Source organism: Rhopalosiphum maidis, chromosome 2 (assembly GCF_003676215.2).
Source record: "Rhopalosiphum maidis isolate BTI-1 chromosome 2, ASM367621v3, whole genome shotgun sequence".
NCBI classification, from domain to species: domain Eukaryota; kingdom Metazoa; phylum Arthropoda; class Insecta; order Hemiptera; family Aphididae; genus Rhopalosiphum; species Rhopalosiphum maidis.
The window spans coordinates 1,020,138-1,037,601 of NC_040878.1; the positions used below are offsets into that span (position 1 = coordinate 1,020,138).

The window sequence follows — 17,464 nt, forward strand, 5'->3', positions numbered from 1 at the left end:
TCGCGGTACGCAAACTTCTTTTGAATTTAGTCTTACTGATTTAGGGTCTTTTAAATTTGCTCCTGTAACTTCTGTTGACGTAAAAAATATATTGTATCCTAATTGACGTCGATTTACTTTTGACAACCTCAAAAAGTATATGATTGTCAATTGTTTTGTTGACGATAAAGAATGTCATAACTCCAATGAATAATTACTTAATTTGAATATATTCATAATTAATGTTAATAAAATAATAATCTAATATAGTGTTGTTTAATTTATAATTACGTACCTATACACTTATTTTATAATTTTTTTTCTAGAATAAAAACATTTTTTTTTTTTACATATTTTGTATTTTTAATTGCATTTTTGGATAAAAATAAATACATATATATGTACATATTTTTGAATTTATAATACATATAAATCCGCACCCTAGTCATAACTATTATAAATCTTAAGCTAAAATCGTTGAGATTACCAGTCGTTCTAATAATAACTACATATTCAATTTAGTCTGGTTTCGAAGAGTATTAGTTAAGTGTATATACTATACTGGGCATAAGCGTTCATGCCTTATGATATTTTGCAATAAGCACAGTGCTGTTAGGAAAATTAGTTTTTGCAATTGAAAGTATTTTTTAACAATTTTAGATTGGTGTAGCAAATAACATTTGTGTATGAAAAAAAATATTACGTAACTCATTCATTGATTTTCACCTTTATACACCGAACAATATTTAAAAAAATACAATAGTACAAATAAGTACAAATAACGACAAATATAATCTTACCAAACTCTTATTAACAATGTTATTTTTAAATTATTATTATATTATAGAAAAAAAATTGTTTTGCATGTACATATATTTCCGATTTTTAATGTTTTCCTGTTATGTTCAAAGTTTTCAAATGTATTAAATTTATAGCTCTAACATTAATTAATAAAATGCAACATTTTGATGCATATATTTAAAAACGAGAGTTATATTAACTTGCTTTTTAAAATAACAGGAAAAAACGATTTGGCTTCCTTTAAGCATTATTGCTATGGGTAAAACTGTAAAAATATACGGCAATACCCTAAAGAGTCAATCTTCAGGTCCCTTGGGGATACGAAAGGACTTTCCCTGTAAAATTCGCTTTTTTTACTCTGTAGTTACTACGTGACGTATTATGTATGTGTAGGCACGCTAATTGGATTAGCATAATATACATTAACTTTAACTCGATGTTAATTTTTTAATTTGCGTAAGATCCAACTAGACACTAGTATTTTATTATAACAAGTTATAATTTTATAAATTTCATTTAAACAGAATAAAAAAAGTAATAAGTGAAAATATAATAATTCTAAAATTGCATCAACATATAGGATGATTATTTATCGAAAAACGTTTTTTATATTTATTTAAAATTATGTAAATTATATTTTCAAAAACTTTTATTGTTCTTATGATTTTTCTTTGATAATAAAAATCACCACTACCTTGCAGTGTATTATTATTGTATAAAGCCTAAAAATATTTTGTAGAAAAATATAATTTTTAAATCCTTAAACCTGACGAAAGTAGAGGGGGGGCGACATGTTCTATACTTTACTTACTATTTAGCCTTCGAATTAGATACAGTAAATATATCGACAACGCAGGTCACGTTGTTCGATGTGGACCAAAGTCATGGCGACACATTGTCGCACAATATATACACCGGGGTCATACTGACGTGTGTACTATCGAATAATAAACGTAAATAAATATGTACGGAATATTAAGAATTCCGTAAACATAAAAAAGTACCTCTATTATTATTATACGATTATGCCCTAAACCTTTCTTTCGAATATATTACTATCGCGCTGAACCGTTTAACATTCTTTGGGAATATAATGCGTTTTTAAATCATCAGACATTAAGCGGCTGCGGTGCAGGCGGACCTACATACCGTGAACAATATATTACTATGATTTTTTTCATGTTTTTTTTTTACCATCGAGTCGTGAAACAGCGACAACACGCATCTCTGTACTTGTAAAAGCGCGCGCGCGCGCGCGAGTGACAAACATTAGAGAACAATAAAGAGAAATATTATTATTATTATTAATGATTGCTATACGAACAGAGGTGAACTAATTCGTAAATAAATAATGAGTATAGAGCTCACTATACTGCGTAACATACAGTCAACCGCATCATATTGAATAGAACTCAGTTAAGTTAATATATAAAATAATATTATGTAGTATAAAGCGTATATATGCGGTGGATGCACGTTTATCTCGCTTGCGACGTTATTCTAGTCTACTCGTTACCATACAAAATTACCCGGTCGATGTAAATTCTTACATATTTTTATAAAAATAAAAATGTTTTATACTTCAAGGTTGTAATCATACGCGTTGATACATTGCACGATCATTATTCAGACGTCTAATGTAACGTTCGACCCGATTGCTGGATGAGGCGTAATACGATTCGAACGAAATTGAATTGCTAATCCAATCCAGCAATCGTCCTCCAAATTAAATTTCTAATTTTTATTTTTGAAAAAACATTATAAAATCATCTCATTTGCGCAATATTATTTTACTGGTTTTGTAATATTCGGAAAAATGCATTTTTATCAATTAGTCGATTGAAATTATTTTTATATTGCTTAGTATTGAATTCTTACACAATATATTATAGACTACAGTACCTACTTTCAAATTATGGATAAATTATTATAAACCAATCATGTATATTGATTTTTTACAGTTATATTTGGCTTTTATAACTTAACCTATATTATATTTTCACTTTTTTCTATTGTGTGTGTTTCGGACGAGTCCTTAAGATTCTGCAAACAAACCAGGGAATTTTAATGGTTTTATTTATTAATATTTTTAAATTAAAAAAAATATTAGGTACAGTATTTTAGTTATTTTAATTATGGTTATTAAATTAATACTTTATACATAATATGCTTATAATAAGTAAAAAATTTAATTTAATTTAAAATTTATTGTGTTATTTTTTATTTAGGTATAACATTAAAAGAATAATTAAAAAAAAAATATTGAAATCAAATTATTAAAATCATTTTGAGTTTTGACGAATAATTATGTACCAATTTTATTTATCACTGTATAATGCAAGAAACAACATGTCAGCAGATTACGCATTTTACTACGGCTGGATACATATATTATAATAATATATTAAATTTTAAAATCTTTAGGAATGTGTACCCTTTGTATTATAAGGTTAAAACTTGACGTGAATCGTAATTTAAATGTAATACTGATAAGTCACAATTATACTTATGATATTACTAGGCGTCTTCGATATTATATTCTCGTATTCAGTGTTCAGTGTGTTCACAGTTTTCTATTAAAGTGCATAATATACGATTAAAAGCCTATAGATAGACAGTACTTAGGTTTATACTTGTGGCACATCGGTAAACTATGTTGTAATATAATATCGTTATGCACGTGCAAGACAATTTTTTTTGACCTTGATCGTTGTGTGTATACTTTTGTAAAAAGTTGTATTATTAAAATATTCATAAAATACAATTTGCTACGTTACGTTACGGATTTATAAATTTACGCGACACTTAATTTAAAGCTTTTAAAATGTTCAATTTATACGTGGGTGTACAGTACAATACAAAATGTACATGAAAAAAAAATTATAATGAGATATTATTATACCAGGAAAACATATTTTAGAGTAGAGAACATGTTTACATAGACAGTATTAATTATTTTAAAACAAAATGTTATAATATTATATGCTTAATAACATTTTTCTTTTTAAAATGTAATTATTTTTAATTATTATAATATTTCAACAGCAGGTAGTGTTAAATATAGATTTGTGAATCATATACTGTAGATATATATTATTTTAATTCGGTATTGGCGCTACTGTATATGCGTAGAATAAAAAAAAATCTGTGGAACCACGAAAACCTATTTTAATTGATTCTTGTATACATCCATGATACTTTAGAAAGTTGAACATACAAATGATTTAAAATATTTTTTATCTAGTACAAAACGCAGAGTATAAAAAATTATTACGAATTCACTGCGTTTTCTACTAAATATTATGATTATACAATCGTTTAAGTATTTCTTATATTTTTATTACTACATCTAAAACCTAACCACTGTTCATATCTTTATATGAAAGTCTGATACAATATATTAATTGAAAAATGATTTGTTTCCATAGGTAATAAGGTAATACCTAAGCATATTATGACAGTCTTTACCACAGAAATGAAAATAAAAACCATTCGAATATTAAAGTCTCCCAGAAACGAGAATGACTGGGAAACGGTGCGGGGTGGTTCAATTATTTATAGTGCTTCTATTCGGCCGGTCAGTTTTATTATTGTATATATTATACCTATACTATTACGACAACGATCGAAAATCAAAATCGCCGTAGGTTCGGCTTGAATAAGTGCACGCACATCGAAGTATATATAATATATACATACATCGCAAGGTTCTGTAATGATCGCGCGAAGATATATACATAATACGTATTATAACGAATCCAGCGAATACGATAAGACATCGCGAACAATTTCTCGTCTACAAACGCTCGTTTTAAAACGTTCGGTTTTCATTTTATTTTACAGTATTGTTTCGAAACTGCGGAAAAACGCGCTACGATAAAAACCGATCGATTATGTAAATTAATATTGTATACCACCAACACGATAATACGACCGCGGACCCAACCAGCTGTGCGATTGTCGACCGCGTAGGTCGGAGTACTGTGGTTCAGTTATTTTAACGGTTAAACAGGCAGGTAGGTAAATGTAATAATAATGTATTTTCTAGGATTAGGTATACATCGTAGAATAATAAAAATAAAAAATACGAGATTATAATTATTACGGAAAGAAATACCCGTTTCGGACAAAAAACAACGATGACGACACGAACTATATATATATATACGCGAATATTGTTGTTATTAAGGTAAATGGGAACCGTGGGAGCTTGGACGTTCGCGTGAGCGATTTAATGGTAGAATAATAATAAACAGCCCGGAGTCGACGCGACGCAATGATGTAATAATGGAATATAAAAAATAAATATATTTGTAAATATAATAATAAATAGGTATAACCTTTACGAATAGGAAAATTTAAATTCAACTGATAAAAAAAGGAGCGACGGCGGCCAGAAGTGCAGGTGTTTAAGATGAAAAATCGGGTGAATAGCTGCGAAAAATATAACTGTACAATTGTTTACAAGATAATAATTAACATCAATGACTGCGCAAAACTATTGTAACTTTAACTAGGCATTTATACATTTCAATTATGACCTGTACTTATTAAATGTATACCTAAAGAAGTGTATACATACCAATAACGTGTAGTATAAGTGCGTGACGGTCCTCGGCGAGAAAAGACGAGAAAAGACGATTATTATTGCCGTATTATTGTCAACAATAAATTTAACCGTTTATTAAAAGAATAAAAAAAAAAAATACGGTCGTGTTCTGTTTGTTCAACGATTATTTTTTCGACCCATTTTCATTTTGTCGTCACGTATTATTCTTGTTGCGACCGGAAATAATACATCGATTTCTGATTGTGCGCTGTGGGACTACGATGGTCTTGATGCGGCGCCTACCGACAGATTGTGTACAGTAATAATATAATATTATAATTTATGATATTTTGTGTACACGGACCATTGATGCACCAATAAATGTGTTTATGTTGATTCTAATTTAAAAAAAAAAATTAACGATTTTTATAGCATTGAGACAATCTTTGTTCCTTCATCCTTCTCCTTGGTTTTTCCACAAACTCCAACACTAAAACAAAAAATATATGTATATTATCTTTATAATCAAACTAAAATATTAAATATATAATTTTAATTAATTTTAGTTTTTTTTTTATAATTTCATGAATTATTTCTTTCACTACCTATATATTCCATCATTATGTTGTTATATCATAACAATATATAAACATTAATATCTGGTATTTGAGTTTGTTTTTATTTGTTTGAAACTGATGACCCATCAGCATATTGTGAAATTGTCATTTATTTGGATTGAAAAAGTTTCATTAGTTTAGATTATTACGTGCTCAGACATTTAAACACTCGTTAAGTATATACATATATTAATTGAAACGGTTCACGAGTATTGAAAACTAAATATTGATATATTTAAATGATTATTTGTTACATATTTAAAATATAGTACGTTGAACACCCTAAGTCCCAAGAGCGTCGTGAGTGTGTACAGTTTTCGAAATTATACATTTTTAATTACCCAAAAACGTCCGCAATGATATTGTTGATATATTTGGTAGAGACACTAGAGACTAACAGCATCCGTAATTGTATCGTTTATTTTAACTTGTCATAAATTCATTTTTAGAAATATTAAAAATAAATTCAAACTAATACAAACATTTTTATTCGTTTTCTTATCTAATACCTAAAAAATTAGATCGGGCAACCAGAAAAAATTACATTCCTTGAGTACTGCAATATGAAAAAATTAATAACACGACGATAGATTTTATTTTGTGAAAATAATAGCATCTAAAAATCAACCAAAAATTAATTTATTATGTAATCATCAATAATAAAAAAAAAATATATTAACATTTAAATTCACAAGATTATTGAAAATAATATCATAAAATTGTAAAATGAAATATTCAACGGAATGCAATACATTATACATTTCACCTCTCGTGGCTCGTATGTCCCTTGGAGAATACATATTGGATATGCAATAAAATAGTATGATTCCTAGTTTGGAACACATATACGGGTCATACCTTTTTAATGGGCACCCTCAGAACATTATTCAGATATTATTTTGGGATACACTAAAAAGATCCCAAGTATTAAAGTTGTATAAAATATTGCATGTTATGTTCAAATACACCTGTCCATTGCGAATTATAAATTTGTTACTATTTGGTACATACCTACGAGGGACGTCCAGAAAGTAAGGTTACAACATATGTTAAAAATTGAAAAATGAATATATTTAAATTAAATTTACAAGATAAGTATCAAAAAATTTCATTATTTCTCTACATAATCGCCATTAAAATCAATACATTTTTGAAGCCTAGGGACCAGTTTTTGCATACCCTCATCGTATACCTTCCGCTCCACCTCCCGAAGCCAATTTTCGACAGCATCTTGGACCTTCTCGTCATTTGAAAAACGTTGTCCACCCAAAAACTCCTTCAATTTATTGATAAGATGATAATCCGATGGTGCCAGGTCCGGGGAGTAGGGTGGGTGAGTCACAATATCCCACCCAAATGAAACAAGCAGGTCCTGAGTGAGACGGGCGGTATGCAGTCTAGTATTGTCATGAAGGAGTGACACACCACGAGTCAGCATTCCTCTCCTTTTGTCCTTGATTTTTTTTTTTAACTTCTTGAGTGTTTCACAGTATGCAGCTGCATTTATGGTGGTTCCTTTAGGCATAAAATCGACCAATAATAACCCTTTCCGGTCCCAAAAAACAGATGCCATAATCTTTCTCTCTGAAAATTGAACTTTGAATTTTTTGGTTGATGGTGAATGGGTATGGCGCCACTGTAGAGATTGCCTTTTTGATTCAGGAGTATAGTGACACACCCACGTTTCATCACCAGTCACAATTGAGTCAAGAAAAGTTTCACCCTCGCTTTCATACCGTTTAAGGAATACAGAGTGTATCTCACATCTACGGTAGGTAGAGCGATTGGAGGACTAACTGTTTGACGCGTTTGGCTGCTGTGACGACATTTCGTAACGGACTGAGGAGTTTGATAATTTGTTTGAAAATTCTCTACATGACACTGGTGACAACTCTGAAAAACAAAATTCCCTTCGTCCTACACAGCCTTTGTAACCTTACTTTCTGGACGTCCCTCGTACATCCCGCCCGCGCATATTATTATTTCATCATAATTGACGTCGGCGAAAATGACGACCGACCTAAATGCGGTGGTTTCTGCGCCAATATTATTTATATAGGTCGGACACATTTTGGAATACGGCGAGTTTTTTTATTTCCTTCGTTCCCACACATATCGCTTACACCTAAACCTGACCTGCGCGCGTCGATCGACGTTATTTCCGCGGTCCGTTGATAATATCAGCTGTGCCACATACCTGTATGACATACGCGCGGAATTTCGGACGAAACCTATGGCATCGGTTGGGATAACGGGTATTGAATAAGTAATTGAAAATAATCGATTATCGTTACAAAATATAAAAATATTATATTATAATGACAGGGAATCGGATGAAAAACGCGATTGTCGTAATTCCGATAAGGTCCGTACCGATATTATAACTCACGTAGGTACTATTATAATGTATACTATTGAAAAGTCTGTGAAAATCGCTTGCTGTTGCGCTGAATTATCTTATCCGTTTAACAATTTCATCATGTGCGAGCTATAATATGATCATCCTCTATGTACGTTATAAACAAACCGTGTTTTGCTTTAGTTGTATTTGGTGATATTATATTTTATTTTCTAAAGATTTACTCAGTATACAACAATACACCTATAATATTTATTATATATTATGTACCTTTTTTGTGTGGGCATTAAAGTATTAAACGTGTCACTATAACTTGCTAAAAAATTAGTTATACTCATATGTATAGAACGCATGCATTGTATTCAATTGTGATCGAAGCGCATACTACATAGTTACCAAATGTATTACATATTTGATTGTAATGATATGTACGTCAGTAAATGGTTTGTTCCTATAAAAATACTGAGCTTACAAATAATTCATCCCCGACAAATATTAAGATAGAATATATTTTAGTCCTAGTAGGGAGAGGTGGTTGGGAATTATTAGCCATAGGAAGTTAAGTACCAAAGTACATTATCATTGGTATTAAGACATTGGTTTTGATATAATTAGCTATCTAAAAAACCCTGTTCGGTATTTTATGTAATAATATATTATTATTATTAATTCTTTATAATTATTTGAAATTTTACTGTATGTATTTGTACTACTGTCTTTTTTGCATAAGAAAAAATTAAATTATAAAAACCTCACTTGACCGAAAATTAATAATAAACTAATTGAATTTATTGATTAACATAATATAGTTTTTTTTATTGTTTAATTATTACTGAAGGAATTAATTGAATACAAATTAGTTGAATTAAAAATTTGGCAGACAGCAGATCGATAAAAATTTTTCCCCTATCATAATAACCGTATACCTTCAACCGCATATTATTAAAGTCTACAATGGTAACTATAGTACTGACCAGGGGTGGGCAACTGGCGGCCCGCGCTACATTTTCAAATTACATCATACAATTCTAAGTCAATCGTCTATACTCTATGCTACGTCTCTGCTAAATTAAAATGCATAATTTGAATGACCTTTTTTTTGCTCTCTATACTCTGGCCCGCTAAATTTTAATTTTCTAAAAATTGGCCCTCTAATAACTTTCAGTTACCCATCCCTGGAATATACAGTAGACACAGTATACCGTATTAGTATATTAGGTATGGTACTATGGTATCCATGTGTATTTATGACTATGAGTTTTATTTTTACAACACGCGCTTAATAAATGCTAAAAAAAACTCAAAACGAATATTATATACGCAGCTAGATATGTCAGTTTGCATTATGGATTATGCGCGTGCGGTCTTTAACACGTTCGCCTTACCGCACGTCACATTAAATTCGTTCGAAAGTTGCGGTTGCATTTTATCAACCTTTCATCCGTATACACAATGTACCTACCTACGTGGCTACGCATAATATATTGTGGCCCTGTTTAATTGAATGTATAATATTATATTATAATAAATAATAATACTACACGAATTGGATTTCAAATTACATTTGTAGGATTTTTATTACACTTAAATTCTGAGCCAAATAAATTGTTGTTTTAATAATAGTACCTAATATGCATGGTTAATGGGTAACAATATATAAGTAACATGAACGTAAGGTCACGCACCAATATCACATATTATTATTTATTTTATTTGTTTCAAACGGTTTCTATGAATTATTGGCGGTGATAAAATAATATTGCCGCGGGTGCAGCAGAATTTTAGTACACGTTGTATAACGTTCTAATTTTCCCGATAAGTATAGTATTATGTAGAAATGAAATTCACTTAAGACTAGTTAAGACACCTGATCGAAAAATATAATACAGTTTGATTGAAATTTATGATTTATAATTTATAAATTATGATAATGTTATATTGAATAATATTATTATGCAAAATTATTTTCGTTCAAATTTTGAATTGATTCATATGCTTCTCTCGGCATATATAACAGCAGAACTGTTTTGCCATAGAAACACAATATCAGATCGCAGATTTTTAATGCGACTAAAATGGTTTTTCCATAATTATCTCGCATCTTTATGTGATTTTAGTGTATGGCATTTTGTAAGTATATAGCAAAATAATAAACAGGCGATTTAACGGGCTATGGTTTAGCTTGAAAATGTGTGTATGGTCGGCTTAATGAGTGATTATCGAGAAACGATTAACTACCATTGTTTTAACCACCGACTACTTTACGTTAATAAATTATAATTGATCCACTAAATATGCTTCTATATTCAATTTCAATATCGCAGTAAAAATCTAAAAACACAAAGAATCTTAGAGAAAAACTATGAATTAATCGAATCTCAAAGTATTTAGCTGCATATAAAATCATCAAATTAATAAACAGAACAAGTCAACAAGCCGACACCTCTGAAGTGCCTATAACTTGAGTGCCTAATAATATTAATAGTACTAATATGAATATATTTTAGTAATTTCCGTGAAATTCCGAACCGATAGCAGCGTGACTTAAAGTGGGTTTCCAGTGTATCACTTTCCACTAAACATATACGTTCACGCCTTTACAGTTCACAATATATGCATTAAAGTCCTTTACTGTGACTGGTTGATATCCATAATAAGTTATGTGTTTTGTAATTTTGTATACCAGAGTGTTTATACGTTCTTACTATAGTTACTACACGTTAAGCTACGTAACCATGTTGTTGGATTTGATTCACCAATTGTGTGTAGACCACGGTCGTATAATATTGATAAAGAAAGATATACCTATATGGAATGATATTGATTATCATTTATAATTAAAAAAACATTTAATCTTGAATCCTTATTACAAATGTTCACCAATCAATATAAAAAGTGTATTTAAAACTAACGTATACTTTTAATACACACACACACACATGTGAAGGTGTGTGTAGTGGAAATTTACCTTAAGAACTTTCCAGCTAACCGGTCATCTCGGAGGAAACAGATCGGCCGTGTCAACATCCAGATAAAACCATGAAATCCCTAAGAACCTGTAATATAAAGTTTTTGTCGTTTATTACAGATAAAAAAAAAGTCAAGTATTGATTACCCTTTACGCAACCGTGAAATTAAACCTAAATGAGATCGATAAGTTTCCGAACCAACAACTCCTGTAACATATTATAATAATATCGTTTCTGCGGTTCATCGGAAAATTGGTAAACGAATAAATGCTACGAAAATCCTGCCGGGAGCGGCGCGTGTAAAATATCAAACACCGTAAATTCACATATAGTCAGAAAAAAATTAAATAAATAACGTTATCCGATTTGTTTTTTGGTGTCGAGCATAAATATAATAAACAGGATTTAATAGGTATGAAATAAAATATTCACCTTTTTTAAATTGATTGATTTTTGATTTTCAAAGATAGTTTGAAAATAAACATAAATTTTAGTATATATTATATATTTATATAACATAATGATAAAATTGTTATTCTTCTTCTGTTTCGAGTTTTCTTATAAAGCTATAAATATCAATAATATAATTTACTATAATAACAGATTATATCGTTGAAAATATAAACGAAGATACGTAGTTAATGAGCGGGAAAATAAAAATTAGCATAATAATTTATACATTTTCTTGTACCTAAATAATAATAATTTAAAAAAATAAAAAATCGAAGTATTTCATAAATGGTTTCATTAGGTTCATAAAATACTAATATATAGTCGATATTGTCAACCTTATAATATAAAGGTTTTTGTGTACACCGGTTTATGACACCGAGATTTGCGTGGTTCCTTTTTTTCTCCTAAAACCCAACACCATTATAAACTCGTGCACACGTTCTATTTATCGGTTTGATAATATACTCAAAAAACAGTATCATTAAAGCGAGTTTTAACGACGAGACGAAACTGGAAATGACGTTTGCAAAACAGTTTTATGTTGCAAATAAAAATCATTCACAAATTTAATTTATTATTCATTAAAATACATGTATAATAAAATTGTTGAAAAATAAAACATCAGTTTTTTAAATGATATAAATAATATGTTATAATAATATAGGTTTTAGCATATACCTAAAATATACATTATAAGTAAACAGAATAAAAATTCATATACGTCTAGTTCTTACCACTTCTTAGTGGTATTTTACTTAAAATAAAATGTGTATAATACATACTTACAACACAAATTCAGAATATTTACTGTGGTAAATACTATGCGGGCACTTAAACGATTCTGCGACAATCTATAAATAAATTATAATCTTCTTTTTTTTAGTTTCAACTGGAATATTTCGTTGTCACGTGTATACTTAACCTAAACCGATCATCATGTTTATTTCGACCACAACTATAATATTTTAATTCGTTTTGCACAAAAAGCGTACCCGTAACATTTATAGTGTTCAGAAAAATAAATATAAACCTGATTAACAAACTGTTTGTATAAATGTATAACGAACAGACTTAAGATTAAAAAATATTAAAACAAAAATAAACTATAAAAACTATTCATTTACGGGAGTCATACATTTTTATATACCGTTACAATATAATGCTCTTAATTGTACTCTCTATCTCTCTTGATCGAGTTAATTAACATTATGCGTTTATAAACTACTATGCAGATGTGCAGTGCTTGCGCGTTATGTAAAGCAAATGTCCGTCGGCTATAATATAATATTATAAAGACTGTGTTAGAAATCGTTTCGTTAATGAAATAAAAATGTATTACATACTCGATATTTACGATATACCACGATGATTTTACGCGTACACTAATTTTAGCCAAAAAAACGAATTCGATTCCGCCGAGAAGGTTTTGAACAGCTATATAATAACATTCATAACGTAACAATAAAATACATTTAAATATAAGTTTATAGATGAATTATCACGTAAATCTATATTGTGAGCAAATCATTGCAATACGAAACAGGATTACGTCGCAATGCTGTAATAATGTGACGTGTTTCGATTCGCTGGCCTAATGATACTAATAATATTAAAAATAAATTCGTCAGAAAAAAATGGTGTTTGTTAATAGAAACGTAGGTTTACAATAATAAAATTAAATATCGTAACTATGTTATAATATAGTATTAGCAATATTAGCCGACATGTGTAATAAATCGTAAGATTTGCGGTAAACGGGTAAAGCACTCGGCGAAAAACAGAAAATATCTAGTTATAGGTATCGTGAAATATTAAACCACTATTGCTAAACTAGACTGCGGTCGTAATAATTTATTAGGATCACTACCGATTTGTCTCCTCAATATAATATAATATTCGAAAGTAACCTGAAAGTCTTGCGTTTTTTTAGCCAGCGATCCCACCAAATGCCTTATCATCCAAGAAAATTACCAGCGAAGATGTTGAGTTCCATACATAAACTAAATTCGTAACAGAATCTTGTGAATAAATTAAAAACTTAATTTGTTGCTTTTCAAAATCTGTCCACATTAGTAAAACAATTATAGCATAGCTTATAACATGTTTCAGTCATATTCATTCATCGTATACAATGTTATGTTGTTTTTAATAAAATTAAAAAAAAATACGTTTTTGTTTTTAAATTTCAGGAAACAAATATGTTGATATTTCTCAATAGTATATATATGATATAATAATATTATATTAACGTCGCACGCCTTCGATTGTAAATTCTAAGGCGCACAATATAAGCGATTTATTAGATAAACCGTTATAAACGACGTTACATAATAAGTGCACGTACCTTTTCGATAATAAAAGCTGGCGGTGGTGGCGCTTAAACCTTGAGATTGAGGTGTAGAGGTTGGTTGCTGTACCGACGGAGATAAAATTGTTTTTTATTTTGCCATATTTATATGAAAAAAGAAACACTAAATCACGCACACATAATATACGAGGATATGACAACACGCATAAATCGAAACGTATTTGACGGATTCAATATTCTCGTTGTCTTATTACGTATCATATGTTATAAATTATACCCATTTACCCATGTACAGTTCGTAGCGATTTATACTTTGTTATAATATTATCATATATATTCTAACGTTCGGCAATCTGAATGCAACAATACATTGATAACTCGAAGTTTTCGAAATCCTGTGTCGAAGAGGGAACCTGTTACTATTGTATTATCAGCTCAGTTAAAATAATCGTTGTTGTAATCGTTCGCTTGAACCTCTATAATACTACGGTTACTGTATGAAACTTGTAACAAATAAACTAAAAGAACAACAACGTATACTTTCAAAAGATTAACCGACGCCTGTTAGAAATTAAGAAAATTAGAGTAGTGTATCACTAATTAATAGATTTTATAATTAATTTCAATATTTCTATATGAAGAGGTACAGTAATATTTACTAAAATTATATTACATTATGACTTGTTATTTTTCTGCTAGGTTTTTTTACATGATTTATTTTTGCTATGTCAAGTCCCGAAGCTATTTACTCTTAGTATATAATTAAAGCTACAATTAAAAATTACCATTTTAAATATAATATTATACATCCATATATTGGGTACCTAAAAAAAAAAACATTAAAAGCGCAAAGATTGATTATAGTTATTGTCAAACGGGATAACCTACATCATTGTACAGAAACCTGACAATTTATTATATAGGTGCTTATTTAAATAATATTCTTTATCTATAATCTATATCTATAAATATTGTGTGTAACTAGTTGTACCTTACAGACACCGTTTATTTTCGTAAAAAACCGTCCCATCAACAATTGTATATCTGCATATAAGTCAGAAGTAATATATATAGTTTATAGTTAAATTATTTTTGTACTTATTACGATTCCTAGGTAATAATAATAATAATAATAATAATATTTATTTTGCAAAAACAACAAGAGGTGGATTATATAAATACATAGAATAATTAATTGCAGCACCCCCTAAAAGCAAAGCTTGTGCTGGGGGAGTAGTTCTTATATTATATTATAAACTTAGAATTAATCCATAAAAATAAATAAGTAATAGCCAATATTAAGAAGTAGCAAAGTATAGATATAAAATATTATAAACAGAGTATAAAAAAAAAAGAGTATGAAACAAAAATATATTATATTTAAAAACATAGTATTAAGGCTAACATTATTGTATTATTATAATAACTAATAAACATACCTACTGTGGTACAAGAATATCATTGTATGCGAACATCGACGATGATTAACGGATATTACGACATTATGAAAATATTGTAATTATAATTATTATATATGCAGTCGAAACGCTGAGAGTATAATTATGATAACAAGTCAATCAAAAGTAAGTGTGATACAGTGTGATTCAACAAGCACGCTCAGCATCACTTTTTCTTTTAATAATTAATTTAATTAAATACTGATTTTTGGAATTTCCACCTATAGGTATACTTTAAGACTTATAGGACTTATATTTTTAAATACTTAGATTCTAATTCAAATTTGAATGAATAGTTTCTGAATTATTAAAATTTACGTATTAACGAGTAAGAATAATATTCCCCTTAAACAGGTAAAATATCAATTATACGAGTATTGGATCTAGTATTCGGAAAATTTTTAAAAATTATAAAATATTGACATTTACGGACAGTTTTAATTTGAAAAAAGAAATTATATCGCCACATGAGTACATGACACTTCTTTAGAAATATAAAAAAGTTGTATCAATCTAAAATAAATTAAGAATTTTTAAAAATTTCAAAAATCAAATTTAAAGAAAAAATAGATGTGTGTGTGTGCTTTGTGAATCATTCTGTATAATATTAACGTTGCCTATATCTATTACAACCTTGACGACGTTTTTCGAGAATATCGTCGTCCGCAAACGCTACACACAAGTCTACCTACTAGATACAACAACAGATGACTATAAAAACATTGTCGTCAATGTATAATCTCGATTTCATACTATATAACAATATGATGATGGGCCACTTCAGCTGATCAGCGCAACGCCGCAACGTATAATAATATAATAATGTAGATTGGAACAATGCCATTTGGCTTTCTATTTTTTCTTTACTTTTTTCACGCGCACCTACAAATAAATTCGTTTCGATAAATAAAAGTTATTAATCATGTACTCGCGCGAGAGTGTTACGTAGAGATGTGTATCGCATATTCTGACGCATATTATGGTATAATATTAAACTCGTAGTAGATATACGCGCGTAAAATTTAGGTATATCAAATTTTAAATTCGTTGATTCCTTTAACAACGATCACATATTTTAAATAACCACGATTAGAAACTATACTTAATATAATATTGCATGTATAAGTATCTATATTTCGCGTGGGTTAGAGGTCGTTTTCGTTAAATTGTTTTAATATTCGTAAAATTTCCAATACGTTAATTTAAAATGCGCATATGAACTCATAAGTAGCTACAATAAATATTACGACTATATAGAATCAAATTTGCAAACGACCGGCGGAACATATGTTTAAAAAACTTCGCCATATCCGTTTAATTACCGTATTAGAAATTATCTCAAACGACATTATGATATATTATTTCCAAACGACTGGAAACTTAATATAATTATTTTTTCGTCATAACACATGTGTAGATACAGTGTTTTGTAGAAAGTTTTGAATCACTTTTCGTGTTAGTAGCGTACACGATGATTATTATTATATATACATCAGTGTAAGTATCCACTCGGAACTAATACTAAGATTATTACGATCACCGATAACACGTATTATTAACAGTTCGAGTACTTAAATATATTCGTTAATTTAATTCTATTAGTCTTTAATCGTCGAGAGTTTTGTCGTCGAATATTGTGTGAAACCCTGAACAAAAATTTAGCCAATTTATAGGGTTTTCAAACTCTCATTAACTACTACGTAAAAGTAATGGTTATAATTTATTATAACGGTCCTATCGATCTTTTCACTCCTAAACGCGTTGAGTTTGTTACGACACATTTTCAAGATACAAATCAATAATTAGTGATAAATGTGTAAGATACCAATAGTTGAGTGAACATATACTTCCTACACTGTAAAAGCACGATTCTGTAATGTAGACAATATGTAAAGATCAATTTTGTGAAATTCTATGTTCAACTGATTTTCTCTACACACGAATGACACTTATCTTATTTATGTTTGCAGAA

At 29.2% G+C, this 17,464-nt stretch overlaps 1 protein-coding gene and 1 long non-coding RNA gene across 2 annotated transcripts in view; one reads left to right on the forward strand and one right to left on the reverse strand.

Annotated features, from left to right (window-relative positions):
* LOC113552691 overlaps positions 1-17,464 on the forward strand; it is an 83,807-nt gene that overhangs the window by 52,145 nt on the left and 14,198 nt on the right. The gene's annotated exons all lie outside the window — the stretch shown is intronic.
* On the reverse strand, positions 5,500-11,313 carry LOC113552692. Its single transcript, XR_003405178.1, has 3 exons — positions 11,274-11,313; positions 5,694-5,819; positions 5,500-5,628 (listed from the first exon to the last, which is right to left on the reverse strand). It is a non-coding gene; the product is annotated as an uncharacterized LOC113552692 (long non-coding RNA).